General features: G+C 36.7%; 1 non-coding gene across 1 annotated transcript; it reads left to right on the top strand.

Annotated features, from left to right (window-relative positions):
• The first annotated feature begins 5558 nt into the window (after positions 1–5558).
• On the top strand, positions 5559–5666 carry LOC122752148. The gene has a single exon (XR_006355944.1). It is a non-coding gene; the product is annotated as a U6 spliceosomal RNA (small nuclear RNA).
• Positions 5667–6212: the final 546 nt, after the last annotated feature.

The raw sequence follows: 6212 nt of genomic DNA, 5'->3' as shown, positions 1-6212 counted from the left end.
CAGTTCTGTAGTACTCAGCTTTCCTTTTAGTCCAACTCTCATAGTCTTACACTGGTAGTAGAAAAACCATAGCTTTGACAATAAGGACCTTTGTTGGGCAGTCAATGTCTGCTTTTTAGTATGCTTTGCCATAGTTTTTTCCCAATGAGCAAGCATCTTTGAATTTCATGGTTCCATTTCTTCTCCCTCTATTTTCCAGGAAGTGATGGGACCAAGATCTTAGGTTTTTTGTTTTTTGTTTTTTTATGTTAAGCTTCCAGAAGCTTTTATACTCTCCACTTTTCACTCCCATCAAAAAAGTTTCTTAATCCCTCTTCACTTTCTGCCATCAGAGTGATATCATCTGCATATCTGAGATTGTTGTTATTTCTCCTGGCATTCCAGATTTTGATTCATCCAGTCTGCCATTTTCTATGATGTCCTCTGCATAAAAGTTAAATAAGGTGTCAATATAAACTTTTGTTGTATTCCTTTTCCAATCTTAAACTCATCAGTTGTTTCATGTTTGATTCTAACTTTTGCTTCTTGGCCCATACTGGTTCCTCAGGAGACAAGTAAGATGATCTGGTACTCTTACCTCTTTAAGGACTTGCCACATTTTGTTATGCCAACTTGGCTCTGTCCCAAAGTACTATTTCTAACACATTAGTGCTGTCATTTGACTTTTCAGTGCTCAAGCAACTCTATAAGACACTCAGTTATATGAAGAGGAAATTAAAGCAATTATCAGGAGTTGTTTTGACCAATTATATGCCAATAAATCTGACATTATAAATGAAATGGATGAATATTTACAAAAATATAAATTGCCCAGATTAACAGAAGAGGAGGAAGAATACTTAAATACGTGACACTATTTTAGAAAAAGAAATTGAACAAGTCATTAATGAGCTCCCTAAGAAAAAAAAAAACCAACCCAAAACCAGATGGATTTACAAGTGAATTTAACCAAACATTTAAAGAACAATTTAAATTCTATATAAACTGTTTGGAAAAATAGACAAAAAAGAAATCCTACCAAATATTTTTGATGACATAAATATGGTTTTGCAACATAAATTAGAAAGACTGAAAATGGAGAAATAAAACCATAGACCAATTTCTGTAATGAATATTGATGCAAAAATTTTAAATTAAATACTAGCAAGGAGATTATAACAATACAAAGAGCATACACTATGACCAGGTGGTATTTATACCAAGAATGTAGGGCTGATTCAATATCAGGAAAACTATTTGTATAATTGATCATATCAATAATAAAACCAACAGAAATCATATGATTATCTCAATAGATACAGAAAGACCAATTCCTATTTAAAATAAACACCAAAAAGGGCAGTTAGGTGGCATAGTGGATAGAGCACTGGCCCTGGAGTCAGGAGTACCTGAGTTCAAATCCGGCCTCAGACACTTAACACTTACTAGCTGTGTGACCCTGGGCAAGTCACTTAACCCCAATTGCCTCACTAAAACAAAACAAAACAAAAAAAACCCAAATAAAACAAACAGAGAGCATAGGAATAAATGGAGCTTTCCTTATAATAATAAATAGTAGGGGCAGAGCCAAGATGGTGGAGAGAAGCCAGTAAGCTGTCTGAGCCCTCCCAAGTTTCCCTTAAAAACAACATTAAATCAAGCCTCTAAACAGATTCTGAAACTACAGAACCTGCAAAAAGACAGAGAGACCCAATCGTCCAACCTGAGATAATTTAAAAGATTTCAGGAAAGGTCAGTCTCACTCAGGCAGGGGTTGAGCGCAGCACACCTCAGTGCAGTGCAGTGTAGAGGGGGTCAGGGCAAATCACTGGGAAGCAACTGAGGCCCCTCGATCCTGGCTTGGCAGGCTAGTGGCACAGTGAGCCAGTGGTGAGATCCACCAGCACCAGCTGAGAGGGCAGGCTACCAGCTAGGGGGCCACCCACAGGATAGGTACAACCAGGCCTGACCATCCCAGCATGTGCTAGGAACAAGCACAGGGAACAAGCCCAGGGCAGTGAGAAATCCACAAGCCATAGAGGAAGGAATTATTTTGCCCAACTGTATGCCAATAAATTTGACAATCTAAATAAAATGGATAAATATTTACAAAAATACAAACTGCCCAGGTTAACTGAAGAGGAAATAAAATCCTTAAATAAGCCCATATCAGAAAAAGAAATTGAACATGTCATTAATGAACTCCCTAAGAAAAAATCTCCAGGGCCAGATGGGTTTACAAGTGAATTCTACCAAATATTTAAAGAACAATTAATTCCAATATTATTCAAATTATTTGGAAAAAGAGGTGAAGGAGTTCTACCAAATTCCTTTTATGACACAAATATTGTGTTGATACCAAAACCAGGCAGAGCCAAAACAGAGAAAGAAAATTATAGACCAATTCCCTAATGAATACTGATGTAAAAAATCTTAAATAAGATATTAGCAAGGAGATTACAAGTGATCACCAGGATAATGCACTATGACTAATATAGAAATATGTGATTGTACATATATAACCTATTATCAAATTGTTAAGTTGTTTCATTGTCATTCTCTTTAATTAAATTGTTGATTGTTTCTATGATTTGTCCTTTGGTCATTTTTTTGCATAGTGCCATGTACCACTAAGGAATATGTTCCTTTCTATCCCCATTAAATTTTCTCCAGAGGTCTATCATGGCTAATTTTTCTAAAATGATATTTACCTTCCTAACTTCTTATTTTGTGATTAGATTTATCTGTTTCTAAGAGGGGAAAATTGAAGTCCCCCACTAGTATAGTTTAACCATTTCCTCCTATAACTCATTTAACTTCTCCTTTGAGATTTTGGATGCTATAACACCTGGTGCCTATATGCTTAGAACTGACATTACTTCATTGTCTATGGTACCTTTTAGTAATTTGTGGTTTCCTTCCTTATCTCTTTTAATGAGATCTGGTTTTGCTTTTGCTTTGTCTGAGATCATGATTGCTACCCCTCCTTTTTAAAAAATAACTTCAACTGAAGCATAATAAATTCTGCTCTAGCTCCTAATCTTTACTCTGTGTGTGTCTCTCTACTTCATGTGAGTTCCTTGTAAACAACATATTGTAGGATTCTGGTTTTTGATCTCTTCTTCTATCTGCTTCCATTTTATGAGTGAGTACATTCCATTCACATTCATAGTTATGATTACTAACTGTGTATTTCCCTCCATCCAATTTTTCCTTCTGTTTATTCTTCTCTCTCTCCTTTCACCTTTTTCCTCCTCACTAGTACTTTGCTTCTGACCACTGACTCCCCCAATCTGCTTTCCCTTCTGTCAGTCCCCATCCCCCTTTTCTAATCCTCTCCCTTCCTACTTCCCTATAGGATAAGATAAATTTCTATTCCCAACTGATTATGTGTGTTATTCCCTCTTTGAACCAATTCCAATGAGAGTAAGGTTCAAGTGATTCCCACAGTGCCCCCCTCCACGTTCCCCTACATTGTAATAGATCTTTTGTATCTCTTCATGTGTGATAATTTTTTTTTGCGGAGCAATGAGGCTTAAGTGACTTGCCCAGGGTCACACAGCTAGTAAGTATCAAGTGTTTGAGCCCAGATTTGAACTCAGGTCCTCCTGAATCCACGGCCCGTGCTTTAACCATTGTGCCACCTAGCTGCCCCATTATGTGTGTTAATTTAACCAGTTTTACTTCTCCCTTCCTTCTGCTCCTAGTGTAATCCTCTTTCTGACCCCTTAATATTTTTGTGTGTGGATATCATTGCATCAAGTCACCTTATCACTGCCCTAATAGTGATACAGTTCTTGAGTTTCAAGTATCATCTTCCTGTGTATGGATGTAAACAGTTTAGGCTTACTGAATTCCTTATGTTTTCTCTTTCTTTTTTTACCTTTTTAGTCTTATATATGAAGATCATTATTTCTTCAGCTGTTGTCTTTTCATCAAGAAAGCTTGAAAAGCCTCTGTTTCATTGAATGGACATTCCTTCTCCACCTCCTTGAAGGATTTTGCTTAGTTTTGGTGGGTAGGTGATTCTTGGTTGTAGTCCTAGTTCCTTTGCCTTCTGGAGTATCATATTCCATGCTCTCTGATCCTTTAATGTAGAAGTGGCTAAATCCTGTGTAATCCTGACTATAGATCCACAATATTTGAATTGTTTCTTTCTGGCTGCTTGTAATATTTTCTCCTTGACCTAGGAGTTCTGCAATTTAGCTATAAGCTTCCTAGGAGTTTTCATTTTGGGATTTATTTCAGGAAGTGATTGGTAAATTGTTTCAATGTCTATTTTAACCTCTGATTCTAGGATATCAGAGCTGTTTTCCTTGATAATTTCTTGAAGTATGATGTACATGTCCTTTCTTGATCATGGCTTTCAGGTAGTTCGATACTTAAATTTTTTCTTCTCAATCTATTTTCTAGGTCGGTTGTTTTTGCAATGAGATATTTCACATTTTCTAATATTTTTTCATTCTTTTTTATTTTGTTTAATTAATTCTTGATGTCTCATGGGGTCATTAGCCTCCACTCGAACAATTCTAATTTTTAAGGAGTTTTTTTTTTCAGTTAGCTTTTAAAAAACCTCCTTGTCCATTTGGCCAATTCTACTTTTCTTTCTTTCTTTCTTTTTTTTTTTTTTAGTGAGGCAATTGGGGTTAAGTGACTTGCCCAGGGTCACACAGCTAGTAAGTGTTAAGTGTCTGAGGCTGGACTTGAACTCAGGTACTCCTGACTCCAGGGCCGGTGCTCTATCCACTGCGCCACCTAGCTGCCCCAATTCTACTTTTTAAGGAGTTGTTTTCTTTCCTTTCTTTCTTTTTAAAGAAATATTTATTTATTTATAACCACCCCCATCTTACATGTAAAAACAAATTGTAACATCAATTTTTAAAACTTTGTGTTCCAGATTCTCTTCCTTCCTCCCTATAATCCCTTAAGAACTCAAGTAATTCAATATAAATTATACATGTGCAGTCATGCAAAGCATAGAAGACAAAAAAACTTTAGAAAAAGGAACTAACAACAACAACAAAATATACTTCCATCTGTATTCAGGTACCATCAGTTCTTTCTCTGTAGATGAATTGCATTTTTCATAAGTCCTTCAGAGTTGTCTTGAATCAATGAATCCTGAAAACAACTAAGTCATTCACAGCATCTTACAATATTCCTGCTATTTTGTATACAGTACATTTCACTTTGCATTAGCTCATGTAAGTCTTTCCAGGTTTTTCTGATAGCATCCTACTCATCTTTTTTTTTAATAGTAAACTACATTTATATAGTACTTTAAAAGGAGATTTCCTTGCAAAACACCCATGAGGTTGATTATTGCAACAACAATAATAGATAATATTTATATAGTACATTATACCTGACAAAGAATTTTCTTCACAGTAGCCCAGTAAAGTAAGTACCATCACCACCATCATCACCATCATCATCTTACATTGCTCTTGCCTCTGCTTCAAAAATTTTCCCCCAGTTACTATTGCTAACTGTGTTTCCCTCCATCCTATTCCCTCCCCATGATATTTATTCTATTTTCTATCTTCTTTTACCTTTTCCCTCCTCAAAAGTGTTTTGCTGTGCTCGCTTTGGCAGCACATATATTAAAAATTGGCATGATACAGAGAAGATTAGCATGGCCCCTGTGCAAGGATGACATGCAAATTTGTGAAGCGTTCCATATTTAAAAAAAAAAAGTGTTTTGCTTCTGACTGCCCCTCCCCCAATCTGTCCTCCCTTCCTTCACCTCTCCTTCCTTGTCCCCTTTCTCTCTCACTTACCCAAAGGTCAAGACATATTACAATACCCATTTGAGTGTGTTTGTTATTCCCTCTTTGAGCCAAATCTGATGAGAGTAAGGCTTATTCACTCCTCCACTCCTCCATCTTCCCATCCACTCCATGAGCTTTTTCTTACTTCTTTTATGTGAGATATTATACTCCATTCCACCTCTCCCTTTCCCCTTTTCCCAGTGCAATCCTCTCACCTTTAATTTTATTTTATTATTATTTTTTGTTTGTTTTTTGTTTTTTAGTGAGGCAATTGGGGTTAAGTGACTTGCCCAGGGTCACACAGCTAGTAAGTGTCAAATGTCTGAGGCTGGATTTGAACTCAGGTCCTCCTGAATCCAGGGCCGGTGCTCTATCCACTGCGCCACCTAGCTGCCCCTATTAATTTTATTTTAAAGATGTCATCATGGGCAGTTAGGTGACACAGTGGACAAAGCACATGCC

This window comes from Dromiciops gliroides, chromosome 3 (assembly GCF_019393635.1).
Source record: "Dromiciops gliroides isolate mDroGli1 chromosome 3, mDroGli1.pri, whole genome shotgun sequence".
NCBI lineage: Eukaryota > Metazoa > Chordata > Mammalia > Microbiotheria > Microbiotheriidae > Dromiciops > Dromiciops gliroides.
This window is presented reverse-complemented; position numbering and strand designations above follow the sequence as displayed.